This window comes from Rhinolophus sinicus, chromosome 17 (assembly GCF_057876585.1).
Source record: "Rhinolophus sinicus isolate RSI-liver-muscle chromosome 17, RSI-T2T, whole genome shotgun sequence".
In the NCBI taxonomy this organism is placed as follows: Eukaryota; Metazoa; Chordata; class Mammalia; order Chiroptera; family Rhinolophidae; genus Rhinolophus; species Rhinolophus sinicus.
In genome coordinates this window covers 38,546,543-38,561,501 of record NC_142517.1, presented here as the reverse complement: position 1 = coordinate 38,561,501, position 14,959 = coordinate 38,546,543, and the positions used below count along the sequence as shown (strand labels likewise).

The window sequence follows — 14,959 nt, the reverse complement described above, 5'->3', positions numbered from 1 at the left end:
TACAGCAGATTCAGATATATTTATACTGAACCTGAAAGTTACAGCTTTAAAAATCCTAATAAAAAGAGATTACAAAATCATTTGTCTTTTCCCAAAGTAGTAGGCAGGAAAAAAAAGAGAAAAAGTATTGGGTTGTTGGATATTTATGGATGGTATCTAGATAAATGAATGCTTACTTTAACATGACTAAATTCTAATAATAGAATTTTCACTATTTCTTACAAAATCAGAAAAGTTGTTGAAATTCCTTCTACCAAATGAATTCTAAAATGCAACATATTAAAATTAAACTCACTAGTCAGAAAACTATCTGTTGTTGTTGCTTGTTTTTATCATTTGAATTTTATTCCTTGATAGTAAAGCAATGGTTGTAATTCTTCAGATTAATTGTGCAGCAACATAAGGAAAACTGAATGATGGTTTGGCTATATTATTTACCTGACACTTATCAAGTCACTTGAAAAGAATCATCCAATGAACAAGTAAACATGAGTATGAGGGGGTCATTTTTTCCAACTCCCCATTAGTGATTTTTCACATTGCCTACTTATACTCCTTTAGTACACTAAAATAACCAACAACCTAACTGCCTTTACAGCAATTTCTATATATAATTATTTCAACCAAACAAGAAAATGTCATTTAAAGTTTTGTCCATCCGTTTTTACTATGACGTGCAAACATTTAAAAAAATAATAATATGCTTATTTTAACCACTCAAAGTGTGAAAGAAAAATTCAACTATAGCTAATGCAGCATTTCAATTCCATTTAAGAGCTGAATCTAATCATCTCCTGGTGGTGTGGAAGAAAGAAAACTAAACTAGGAGATCTAAAAACCAATACAAACCAAATAGATTTGGAGTCAGAAATTTCTAAATTGTGATCTCTAATATGGCCACAAATAGCAGTTTAAAATAATTAAAAGTAAATAAAATTTAAGATGTAGTTCCTCAGTCCCACTCGTCACATTTTAAACCTACAAGAGCTACGTGTACAATATGGTGGCTGCCATACTGGACAGCACAGAGATAAAACCATTTCCATCATCAAAGAAAATTCTATTTGGCTGTAGATAGCTATATAATCTCATGCAAGTTACTTAAGTTTTGTGAACCTCAACCCCCTTGTCTGTAAAATGCCCTTAACATCACCTAAATTGAAACTATTATTAGAGTTTTAATGAGATAATATATTTAAAGCACAACACAAAGTGCTTAGTACACATTTGATATCCGAGAAAGAGTAGTAACTATTAATACAATCCTATATTGGACTTTCATCTATGACGGTAACCCTGAACAAGTCACTTCCCCTCCCTGGGCCTCATTTTCCTAAAACTGAAAACTTTGGGAAGTTCTTCTTGTTAACTTCTAAGGATGCTATTAAATTCCACAGTGTTAATTGAAGTGTTAAGCAAAAGGGGCCCAAACTCCTACTGAGTAAACTACTACCTAGATTCCTAGAGCTTCCTAACAGATCAGATCCCAAGCATTCTTCCGGAAACCCCAGAAGACTGGCTTTGCAATATAGCTATGGTCTGATGTGAGCTATTTATAAAGTCTGTCTTAAAAGGTTACCGGAATATCTTTCTGAAATCGTATATACTGTAATTAGAAGCTACAACCCCCTATTCCATGATGATATCTTACAGTTTTAACATCTCATCTCGTTTAAATGAACACTATCTTTACAGATGAATTTTTTTCTTAGAAGCACTTAAACCAAAGCACTTTAAAAGTACATGGAAGTTTATGTACGATTTTTAATGACTTTTTTTAAACCAGCTATGCCTCATTCTTAGCCAGCTTGTGGGTGACCCTTTAGAGTCTAAACAAAGTGAGAATTATACCCTCCTGGGTGAAGTCCCCTGGGAGGACCAGAAACATTCCCAAAGATTTTACCCTCGCTAACATCTGTTCCCAGAGAGCCAGGAAATTTACTGAACGCTGGGTCCACAGAGTCCACCTACAATGAGGGGGAACCAAGGGTCCCCGCACAAGGCACAAAAAACCAGGGTCTCTTCCCCCAACTCTGACTAGGCCCCCCCAGTCACAGCTTTAAGTTGTGTGTGGAAGAGCCATTCACGCAGTAGAGATCAGAACACACAGTGTTCTTTAGCCCAAGGCCTGAAGCCTCAAAAAAAGTGTTATTCCAGAGCAGATTCCTTTTCTTCCGGGTCTGTCTGCTCCCTCTCTTTGCCCATAACCACCATGCCTCCCCGTTCCCAATGCCCCACCTCTCTCCAAATTGAAAAAAAAAAGAAAGAAAAAAAGTAGCTTATTCCCTCTCCCTTTTCTTTCCCTAGCACGGCCTGGAAACTGGAGGAAATTCAAAGCAAATTAACTGCACATTAAAAAATAAACAGACAAGCAATCAGGGGGTGCCCACCCAACAAAAGACGTCGCCGGTTCCAAAAAACGATTAAGCTTGGGTGGAAGAGGGGGAGGGAGACTAGCAACCAACAGGGATGGAGAGATAAACGTGTGGATTTGGGGCCCGAGCGTCGGCCCATCCTGGCAAAATTCCAAATTTTGTTTCAAGAAAATGCTGGGCTAAAGAGAAAAGAAAATAAAAAGTAACTTTTAAGGAAGTCCGCAAACGGCACTGTCTTGGATAAAATATCATCGCTTCCCTAAGTCAGGGATGGCAGGGAGCTGAGATTCGAAAAGCTCCAATTCCATCCGCGCACTCCTGGAAGCCTCCCCGCCAACGGCGCCTCGGGACAACCCAACCCCGTCTCCGGGGACACCGAGCTCGGATATTCAGGCTCCCACGGGGGGCCGGGACCGGACCTTTGGGAAAGTTCGCTGGCACAGCCCGAGGCCCTACTTTCCGCCCAGAGTGACAGGCCCTCCCCACGCCGAACGGCCCCCACCCCGCCGCGGGCACCAGACGGTCCGCGCGGCCCCTCCCTGCTGCCTCGGGGCACGATTCCTGCCGCCGCCCCACCCCCGGCCGGGGCGCCCCTCCGATGACCGACTGACCGGAGCAACGCTGGCCCACACACCGGGTCGCTCGCTCCTTCCCGCCGCACCCCGCTTCCCCCGCCCAAGCTTCCAGCCGCCTGGCTCGCCGAGTCCCGCCGCGGCCGCCGGTTACCGCCCCCAGCCCGGGGGGAACCCGGGGGGCAGGACGGGGAGGGAGGACGTGGCGCGCCCGGAGGTGGCCAGCGGCTAGGCGGGGAGTGTCCCGGAGGCCCGGCCGGGGGCGGGGAACCGGCGCGGTCTCGCGACCCTCCCTGCGAGCATCTGCGGGTCCCAGGTCCCGGCCCGCCCCCGCCGGGCGCGGAGAGGTGGCCCCAACTTCCAGCCCAGTTCGCACGCCCGCCCTCCTCCCTCCTAGACCATATGGAAATCTACAGCCTCAGAAAGTGACACGTCGAAGATTCCTCGGCCTCTCCACCCGCCCTCCCCCTCCCGGGCAGCGTTCCTGCCGCGGAGATTCCGGGAGGGGGAGCGGATTCCTCGGACAAAATTTGCTGGGAGGGCTGGGGGGAGGGAGAGCCCGGGAGCCACTGCCCAGATTTTTTTTTTTCATCAAGAAGAATCTACCCGTTTCTTTCCCTCCTCCAAACCCTGGCAAGCGGGGACCGGAGCCCCGCCATACGCGGCCCCAAAGCGGAGGCCGACCCCCTCCCGAGGCCGGGTTCCCGGGGTACCCAGGTGATCGCGGGGTGCCCCACCTTCTTGCGCCAAGTTTTCCCTGGGAAGCCCGGCGCGCCGGGACTGCTCCAGGACAGGAATGCACTTTGGCGGACTCGGCGTCCGGCCGGGGCTTTCCAGCGCGCCGGGACCCAGCGGCAGTGGCGCGCGGTCCAGGTCCCCTCCAGTCTCCCGCTCCTGCACGCCTTACCTTCCCTCGGGATGAAAAGCAGGGCTCCGGGCGCGCCACACTCCGGGTCGCCCACGCCTTCCCAGCCCGCAATCCCGAGGATCCCTGCTGCCCCCTTCGCTGCTCCCTCCGCCGCCGCTCTCCTCCTCCTCCTCCCGCCGCCGCCGCCGCTCAAATAGCTACCAGGAGGGTTTGATGGAGGATTCCGCCATGTCAATGATGTCAGACCACATGGGATTTGGGCGCCGCCCACTACCGTAAACTACCGAGTATAAATGCCATCACAACCCTCAGCTTCGCTGGAGCTGTGGGAGCCTCCTTTGCCCCATAGGTCTGCATAACTAACCAGAAACTCTTTTAGGTTCACCCAGACTAAAGAAATCTGAGGTTCAGGGGAACTAGCAACTCCTGAAAGATGAGGGCTGCACGTTCTGCAAAAGATCGCCAAGTACCAATGTACATGCAGTGTTTGCTGAGTAATAATTAGAGCTAAGCCTCTGACTTTATTTGCACGTATATTAACTATTTTTAAATCCCCCCAACAACCTTGTGAGCTATTTTTGTCACTCATTTCTCTATTTCCCACAGCACTTTGTTCACACGGCTAACATAGCGTGAACAGATTTTATTATATAAAAGTTAAAATGTCTATTTCTCCCTTTCAGTAGCCAGTGTGCACTCACAAGGGCATACTATTCCTTACTCTTATCCGTATTTCTGTATCTGTCAAACAGCACAATGCATAGGCCACAATAGGACTCATCAGATAATTGTTGAGTTTACATTGATTAATGTATCCTGTTACACAGTATCAAAATGGTTAACCAACTGCATCCCGTCCCACCCCTCAAATTTTCCAGGAGACAAGAGAATAAAAGACATCCCAGGAAGGCCCCTTTCCTCCTTACCTTCCCAGGTATTCTGAATAATTACAGTCAGCCTCAACTATTAGGCTGCAAAGCTGTACTCGGTAGTGACCAGAGGCAACAAATTACTTTCACTGACCTAAAGAAATAAGAACCATTTATCAGATAAAGTTATTGTACACGGTACCGCATTAAAGCCCCAAGAACATAAAAGAATGCTGAGAAATAGCTCTTTTCCTTGCGGAATTTGCAATTCTTTTTTGGAGATGTGGGGGATACTGATGAATCCAGGTAAATGGGGCCCTCCCTCCTAACTGGCTTCTTTCCCCAAATGTACCCAAAGGGGCTCTTGAAGACATTTTTCTAAAACATGGTTCCAGCCTGGGTCGCAGTTCTGCATGAGAAGGAAAAACTAAAAACAAAAAGCAGTGGTTCCCCAGCTCCAGCCTCAGCTTCTGTCGCTTCCCCTGAGCCATGCCCTTCCATGACTTCAAAGCACATTTCTGTCCCTTTGTACATGCTTTCCCTCTGCCTGGAGGGAAGCACACTTGCTTCTCTACCCTAACTTAAGATCATGTACTCATCTTTGAGCTCCAGCTAAAATCATTCCCTCCCTCCCCACAGTTTCATAGCTCTTTTCCCCACAATCTCATAATTATTTTTAGTTCTTCTCACATTGCTCTGAAGGTATTGTTTATCTCTTTCATTTAAGTGTTTCATTTTTGTATCCCCAGCACCTACCTACTATTATGGTTTGAATATAATACCCCCTTTATAAATGTTTGTTGAATAAATTACCGTGTTTTCCTGAAAGTTAACATAAGACCGGGTATAATATAATATAATATAATATAATATAATATAATATAATACCGGGTCTTATATTAAAATAAGACTGGGTCTCATATTAATTTTTGCTCCAAAAGACGCATTAGAGCTGATTGTCTGGCTAGGTCTTATTTTCGGGAAAACATGATACCAGTGGTACCTCGGTTTTCGAACACAATCTATTCTGGAAGACCATTTGAGTTCTGAAACATTCGAGGCATGGTTTCCCATAGAAAGTAATACAAAATGGATTAATCCATTCCAGACCTTTAAAATCAACCCCTAAAACAGCAATTTAGCATGAATTTTACTATTTAATGATACCATAGAGCCATAAAATGATACACAATGAAAGCAACAAACACAATATACTGTACTGTAAAAGCAATAATAAATAAATACAATGTAAAAAACAGTACTGTAGATGAGAAAAATGAAAATGTAATTATTTTTACCTGCAATGATGATAGTCATTGTTTGGATAGGGGGATCCCCTTCAGTAATCACTATAGGTGACTATTGCTCAGGTGTTCTGTGGTCCTTTTCCATAATCACAATAGGTACTGTTGTTCAGGTGTTCTGTAGCCCTCTTCCAGAATCACTGTAAGTGACTCCTCTCTTGCCATTCCTTCCTTTGATTTTTTTTACACCACTGACACCTGGTTTAGACTCATTGGATCTTTTCTTCACTAAAAAATTTTCAATTGACATTTGCTTTTTCCGACGTTTTAAAATTTGCCTAAAGTGAAACACAGCATTATCATTGAAAGTGTTAGTGGCATGACTTACAGCAGCTTTATCAGCGTGATATTTTTCAACAAAAATTTGCACTTGAACCCATTTTGCACACATTTCTTTGATGAGTACAGTAAAAACACTTTCTCTTCCCTCCTCCTCCAAAGACAGTTCCTCAGTTGCTACCTGTTGCTGCTCTGTCAGAATGTTTTGAAGTTCTCTTCTGTGGTGAGTTCAGTCTTGTGGTCCTCCGCTAACTCCTCCACATCATCACTACTCACTTCCAAGTCCATGGACTTGCCCAGAGACACAACATCCTCAACAATAGGAGCATCCTCTGCAACGTCCTCAAATACACGTTCAGGGACAGCTTCTGGCCACAATTTCTTCCATGCTGACTTGATTATTCTGTGAGACACATCCCTCCATGCTTTGTCTATGAGAGCTAAGCAAAGTGGATATTGAAATGATTCTTCCAGAACTCTCTGAGGGTTAGCTAGCTCTCTGTCTGAGGTCACTTCCAAGTACCTTTGGAACAGTGCTTTGGTGTAAAGCTTCTTAAAATTAGATATGACCTGCTGGTTCATGGGCTGGATGAGAGGAGTCATGTTGGGGGTCAAAAACTTTACATTAATAAAACCGAACTCTTCCATCAACTCAAGGGGTGAGCTCTTCCAAGCTTGGGGGTGAGCTGGAGCATTCTCTATAACAAGCAGGCACTTCATTGGAAGATTTTTGTCTTGGAGGTATTTTTTACACTTGTCCCAAACACTTCATGAACCCACTCAATAAAAAATTGCCTGGTTACCCAAGCTTTGCTGTTTGCCCTCCATATCACATGCAATTTGCTTTTTTTTTTTTTTTTTTTTTTTTTATTTTATTAAATTTATTGGGGTGACAATTGTTAGTAAAATTACATAGATTTCAGGTGTACAATTCTGTATTACATCATCTATAAATCCCATTGTGTGTTCATCACCCAGAGTCAGTTCTCCTTCCATCACCACATATTCGATCCCCCTTACCCTCATCTCCCACCCCAATTTGTTTTTTATGACATTGTTTTTCTTAAATACCCTGGGGTTCTCAGAATGGCAGACTAGCAAAGGCTTCAACTTAAAATCCCCACTTGCATTCCCACAAAAGAAAACGGTTAGCCTGTCTTTCGTGGGCTTATGTCCTGGCGATGATTTCTCCTCCTTTGTTATGTAGGTCCTCTTTGGCATTTTCTTCCAAAAGAGACCTATCTCATCACAGTTGAAAACTTGTTGGGGAAGGAAACCCTCTGCCTCTATATAATCTTTAAATTCCAAAACAAATTGATCTGCGTCTTCTTTGTTGGCACTGGCAACATCACCATGTCTCACCACATAGTGTATGCCACTTCTCCTCTTAAACTTTCTTTTTTTTTTTTTTAATTGGGGAAGGGGAACAGGACTTTATTGGGGAACAGTGTGTACTTCCAGGACTTTCTTCCAAGTCAAGTAGTTGTCCTTTCAGTCTTAGTTGTGGAGGGAGCAGCTCAGCTCCAGGTCCAGTTGCCGTTGCTAGTTGCAGGGGGCAGAGCCCACCATCCCTTGCGGGAGTCAAGGAATTGAACTGGCAACCTTGTGGTTGAGAGCCCACTGGCCCATGTGGGAATTGAACCGGCAGCCTTCGGAGTTAGGAGCATGGAGCTCTAACCACCTAAGCCACCGGGCCAGGCCCTCCTCTTAAACTTTTCAAAGCACCCTCTACTTGCCTTGAAAATATCACGTTTAGCACTTGTTCCAGGGGTGTTTTTGATGAGGTCAGCATGCAAATGTAAAGCTTTTTCACAAATTATGCTCTCAGAAATGCTGTCACCAGCCAACTGTTTTTCATGTATCCATATGAAAAGCAATTTTTCCACTTCTTCAATTGTCTGTGTTCTTTGTCTTGTAAACGTTTTAACACCTCTTGCAACATTGGCTCCTTTAATGGCTTCTTTATTTTTTAAGATCTTACAAATTGAAGATTTGGCAATACCAAACTGTGTTGCCAGATCACATACACGGACACCACTTTCATATTTGGAAAGAATTTCCTTTTTCACCTCTATTGTTGTTCTGTTAATGATTCTCTTGGCTTTGCAGCTTTTATCCATTTTTCACAGCAAGGGGTGATTGGCAGAGGGCTCCTGAGATGACATGAACACAGATTGCACACAATCACAAAAACAAATTGGTTGCAAGAGGGCTACCTAGATTAGATGAACATAGATTTATGCACTGGGTTCCACACAGATACAAAAACAAATTGGTTGCAAGAGGGCTACCTAGATTAGATGAACACAGATTGATTGCACACAGTCACCAAATAAGCCCAAATGTCACCTCCGTGTTGCGCAGGTGCTCAGGACTCAATAGCCAACAGCTAGGCCTCAGGATCTTGCACTCAGCAAAAGCCACGCGACATGTTTGACTTCCGAGCCGTGTTCGAAAACCAAAGCATTTACTTCTGGGTTTACGGTGTTCGTAAACTGAAATGGTTGTCAACGGAGATGTTAGAAAACCGAGGTACTGCTGTATTAGGTTGGTACCAAAGTAACTGCGGTTTAAAAGGTTAAAAATAATTGCAAAAACCACAATTACTTTTGCACCAACCTAATAATTCTAAAGTATGTGGAAGAATCTGAATGACTAGTTAAATGGTCAAACTTCAAAGGGTAGAAGGTTAAATTCAAGTGTTGAAGGATAGGTTTGGCAAAGAAAGTAAAAGTAGGCAAGAGAAACTCAGAAGAAAAAATTATTTCTGCCTATTTCTTTCCCTGGACTGAATTTGTTCTGATTAAGAATAATCAATGTGTACAAAATGCCTTAAAATTAAATTTTTTGTATGTTCATATATATTATCTCAGTGTGTCATTTTTCTTATCTTAACACCCAACACCAGTTTTGGCACAGAATAGAAACCCAACAAATGTTTGCAAAAAGAAAGGAAGTATGTGCAGTAGAAACAATATGCAAATTGTAATCAGACAAACGCCAGTGATTTGGGGCAAGTTATTGAAGTTCTCTGTCCCTGGGTGTTCTTATTTATTAACTGACCATATTGCCTTTCTACCGGAATCTGAGAAAGACGATACCTACCAAACTTATTAAGAAGGCCTCCTGGTGGCTAACCAGCCTTTCTCACAAGCAAAACTTCAGGGAGCAGCCTGCGTTGAACTGCCTGCCTGCACTGTGTTCTTGACACCTGAGTCAACCCTTATAAAGGAGTTCCTGGAATTTTATTTCAACCAATAGGACTGAAGCCTTTCCCCCATTCAATCGGAGTTGCACAGCTACACCTCATCAATATCTTCACTTATCAATTCAATTGGTCAGAGCAGCTCCACTCTGACCAATCAGGACAGAACTTTTTGGACCAATCAAACATTGCAGATTTGGAGTCCACATTTGCACTGAGGACAGACCAATCAGGGACCAGCGGCACTTCTGTCTATAATAAGTCAACTCCCCTCTAGCTCAGCGAGTGCACTTTCCCTTTTTGCCAAGGACTTTTTCCCTGGCTGGAGCTGAAACACAGACGATGTCTCACCTGAACAGGGTGGTCTGGCAAAAGAGGGGCCCCACCCCAGGTGGCCTTGCTCCAGGGCCACCCCATCCCACAGCTGAACCATCTCTTAATTGAGCTGTAAAAGGATTGAGTTGTTCTCATAACAGTGCTGTATCACAGTTGAGCTGTTTGCACTGAATAAAGCTTCCTTCTTCACCTCACCCAAAATTGGGGATTCCCGACACTGAAGTTGACACTAAAGTGGCACCAACCATCGGTTGACACTGCTAAGGTTGTTGCGAGGATTAAAAACCTCCAACATTTGATTCTCAAATAAATATTGGTTCCTTCTTGAGTGAATGAATGAATTAATGAAGATGTTTTTCCTGGAGGGTATTAATAGAACAGAAAATGGGAAACTTCAAGAAAAAAATGAGACTTTTGAGAGGGTTCTCAATTACACATTGAGGGATTTAAATTTAATACAATGAGAAAACCCAGAGGCATGAAGTGATTGAAATAGGTTTCAAGGTTAATTATTCTGGCAGCTGGATGTAGAACAAGGCTCAGCTCGCATCAGAGGCATGCTCTGGACCTACTTAGGAGAGACTTAGACAACAGTGATGATTTTGGAAATGGGAAGAGGGGCCTCCACTTGAGGCAATGGGTATTACTATCTGGTGTTGACAACCAAAGCCACCCACCATCCTAAGTCCCAAATTACGGAACCATAGTCATAACATAAACTTTATTCCAAAAGCACCATAGGATTTGCTCAAATACAAACATTAATATCCAAATGAATATGCCTGGAAGTTAAGACCTATAACAAAATATACTGACTTATAAACCCATCGCCCATGCAATGTAGGCTGAGTTGTATAAAAAACAGTATCAGTCATACTACCTGATCTCAAATAACTTACATTATAACAAAAGAAAGACAACTTCAACACATAGAAAAACGAGTTTTGAAACTAGCATTATAAAGGTCTCAAAACATTAAACCTCTGAACACTTCCATATGCCTAAAATTTTTACATTGGAACCTCTTTCTCAAAGATCTCTATGGTGAGTAATATGTATCTAGGAGACCACTCAGGTTCTCAGTCTCAATATCCTTCCTCTGCCATTAGCTGGAGTTGCTAGATTCTCACAGCAGGCTCAGTCTTGCCTCTAATCTTGAAACCCAATCTTGACCTTAGATAGAGGGCATTAACTCTTTGCATCTACTTTTTGTTCCAATGTCCTAAGCCAGATCTGATATCAGTTTCAATATGAACATTGACAAAAAGCCAATTAATCCTGTTTTGAAGAGTGTTCAGAATCTACTGGAGTATTAATTAGAGTAAAGGACAGCCAGCTCAGCTCAGTCAATAATACAATCTAAGAGCAATATTGTAACTTCAGTTAAACACATTTCTCCAGAACAATTTTAACCAAAGCTGTATGAGTAGTTTCACCTTCTTTTCTATTGTTCAGAACAAGACAAGGGCAAATTGTAGCCCAATGTGTGTGTGTGTGTGTGTGTGTGTGTGTGTGTGTGTGTGTGTATAATTAAGTCATTTCAAACAAGAATATCTGTCCCGCAGTTATTAGAACTATTCAGGTAGAAGGTGAATGACTGTCAGGGCTCATAAAATCACAGGGTTGATAGGGAGCTAAAGGTTTTCAGCCCGCTCTCCCTCCCAAAGCAGAATCTTTACTCCTGTGTGCATGACAATTAAGCACCCAGCCACATCCTGGACACCACCAAGAAAAGGCAAAAATGCTTCTCACCAAGACAGTCTTTTATCAACAACTCTAGATCTAAACTGAGTCTTCTGATACCCACCTCCTTGATCTTTCCCCCACTGGTCCTGTTTCTGCCCTCTGGAGGCAGACAAAATAACAACAGTCATCTTCCCCTTGACTTCCCTTCAATGAATTAACCTTACCTGTCATAGGCTCCCTAAACATTTTCTTTTCCTAGAGAAAGTCTCTGACATGTTGAACTCTACATCTCCTCACAAGCTGCCAGATCTCTCTCCATCCTTTTCTTCCACCACTTCTGGGGGCCTACTTGTTCAACATTTATGAAAGTTTGGTATCCAGATTCTGCTCATAATATTATAAGCATGATCAGAACACAACCACAGAGTGGTACCCTTTCCTGCTTTAATTTGGACAAAACACTTGTGTCACTACAGTTTAATATTGTATTAATTTTTTAGCAGCTTCCTCATCCTATTAACTCATGCTTCTTCCACAAAACGTTGTTACACCGGGCATACATTAGGATACTTTGTAGATAGCCATCCAAGGAACTGATAAAAACATGAAACAATGGGCCGGCCCGGTGGCTCAGGCGGTTAGAGCTCCATGCGCCTAACTCCGAAGGCTGACGGTTCGATTCCCACATGGGCCAGTGGGCTCTCAACCACAAGGTTGCCGGTTCAATTCCTCGAGTCCTGCAAGGGATGGTGGGCTCTGCCCCCTGCAACTAAAACTGAACACGGCACCTTGAGCTGAGCTGCCTCCCCAATGGCTCAGTTGGTTGGAGCATGGGCTCTAAACCACAAGGTTGCCAGTTCGACTCCCGCAAAGGATGGTGGGCTGTGCCCCCTGCAACTAGCAACGGCAACTGGACCTGGAGATGAGCTGCGCCCTCCACAACTAAGACTGAAAGGACAACTACTTGAAGCTGAACGGCACCCTCCACAACTAAGATTGAAAGGACAACAACTTGACTTGGAAAAAAGGCCGGGAAGTACACACTGTTCCCCAATAAACAAACAAACAAATAAATAAAAACATGAAACAAGACAAGACCAAGGACTACCACTAGTAATTTTTCTCTAATTGGAGGCAAATGTGAGACACAGTTATTTAAAAAGCTATAAATCTGTGTACCACACTGACTTATCCTGAACCATGTGACCATCGGGGAGCAGGTTGGGTCTGACTTTCTTTGCAGTCACTGTTACCACTCTTGCCCACTCTCATACCTTATTTACTCCTATGGAAATTTTATCTTCCTAAGAGGTCAAGACCTCTGTATTCTACCTGGGTCTCTTCACAACCTGTATGCTAAATATTGTCTTCCTAAAACAAATTCAATTTTTATTTTCTGGATACATATATTATAGTATAGATACAAATACAGATATATAGATGATATATGTGTCTCTCACAGTGAAATAAAGCAATGTCTTTAGCTCACGCTATATACCTCAGATACGAACCATTTTAGTCAAGAAAAGATTCTGAGATTTGACCAGAAAGCAATAAATTAAAAACCAAGTAAAATTACTACAGAGGTAACTGGGTCCATTCTGTTTGTAAAGAGTCTGATATACTTGAAATTATTCCTCGTCTTTTGTGTAGTTACCACAATATTTCTTTTAGTTCTTGGAAGCATACTCTTTGGTATTTCACATATAATCTGTGTGTCTCAGACCTCACTAGCCAGGGGGTTAAATTCTGATTACATTACCATGAATAAGCACCCTTTCTCTGACTCTGGCAGTCACCGTTATTGTAGGACTGCTCACTCCTCTTGTTCTCTTCCCAGTTCTTTCTAGGAGTTTCTTGAGTTTATGAGCAAGTTTTTCCAGCTTGCTTCAGTAACTTGTTAACCCAGCCAGAGCAGCTAATGTGGCACCTCTGCCTGTGCTGAGACTCCTGAAGTTGGTAGAACCATAGAAAGGCCACCCTGGCTACCTAATAAGGCCAGTACCACCCTTGGACAGATTCACTGCTCCCTCTCTCTGGACAAACTCTGTTATATTGAGCACCAAATAGAGGGTCCTTGGCTCCCAGTATCTCATGGTCTTTAAATAATACTCTCTGTTTCCATGAGTTTGGCTTTTTCAGATTCCACATATAAGTGATATCATTCAGTATTTGTCTTTCTCTGTCTGACTTATTTCACTTACCATAATGCCCTTAAGATCCATCCATGTTGTTGCAAATGGCAGAATTTCCTTCTTTCTCATGGTTGAATAACATTCCTGTGTGTACGTGCATGTGTGTGTGTATGACACGTCTTCTTTATCTATTAATCTGTAAACAGCCACTTAGATTGTTTCCATATCTTGGCTATTGTGAATAGCGCTACAGTGAACATGGGAGTGCAAATATCTCTTTGAGATCCTGATTTTGTTTCCTTTAGACATATACCCCAAAGTGGGATTGCTGGATATAGCAGTTTTATTTTTAATGTTTTGAGTAAGCTGCATACTGTTTTCCACAGTGGCTGTACCAATTTACATTCCCACCAACAGTGCACAAGGGTTCCGTTTTCTCTGCATTCTCACTTGTCTTTTTGCTAATAGTCATTCTAATAGGTGTGAAGTAATATCTTATTATGGTTTTGATTTGCATTTCCCTATGATTAGTGATACTGAGCACCTATTCATACACCTGTTGCCCAACTGTATGTATTCTTTGGAAAAACATCTATTCAGTTTCTCTGCCCATTTTTAAATCAGATTGTTTGGGGGTTTGTTTGTGTATTTGTTTGTGATTGAGTTGTATGAGTTCCTTGTAGTTTTTGGATATTCATCCCTAGTAACTGTATCCCAGCACCACATTGGCTTTGATTAGATTATGTGTCGATCCCCAGACCAATTACTGTGGCCCAGGCAAAGGGATATAGTAATTGCTTTAAACCAATCTGGTCCCATATTTAGAGCTCAGAGTGGAGTCAATCCCATGAAAACTAAGTGACGGACAATAGAGGAGGAGGCTTTTCAATGGAAATTTGGTGAAATACTCCCAGAAGCAGAGGTAGGGATGTTTGGTAGCAGTGAACATTAGGTAAGCAGAGAGGGTGGGGAGAGTGGCCCAGTAATCGATAAGCAAAGGAAAAGTGTGAAGTGAGCATGATAGAAAGTTAAAAAAAAAAAAAAAAAAAAAAAAGCATGCAGTAAATCTTTTTTTGTTGTAATACAGGAACATTTTCCATGTAGAGAGCCAAGCTAAAAATTTTTCTGATTAATTTTTTTTCTCTCTACAGAGAACACATTTTGCTCTTAGACCAAAGAATGTGCTTTAGAGCCACAGTCTTTCGAATCACAATCATTCCTCATCCTCAATTTACTGCAATCAGACTCTCCTCTCAGCACTCCATGGAAATAGATGGTTTCTCTTAATCAAGGCTTCCCAGAGGTCAAGAGACAGTCAAGCACCACAATC

At 42.8% G+C, this 14,959-nt stretch overlaps 1 protein-coding gene across 2 annotated transcripts in view; it reads right to left on the bottom strand.

Annotated features, from left to right (window-relative positions):
- Positions 1 to 4,051, bottom strand: part of FNDC3B (fibronectin type III domain containing 3B) — a 320,977-nt gene extending 316,926 nt beyond the window's left edge. Inside the window, exon 1 of one of the 2 annotated variants that reach the window (XM_019735100.3) lies at positions 3,855 to 4,051. The gene's annotated coding sequence lies outside the window, so the exon portion shown is untranslated. Of the gene's footprint in view, positions 1 to 2,986; positions 3,125 to 3,854 lie in introns of those variants that run through there. The other variant, XM_019735095.3, reaches the window with a different exon arrangement.
- Positions 4,052 to 14,959: the final 10,908 nt, after the last annotated feature.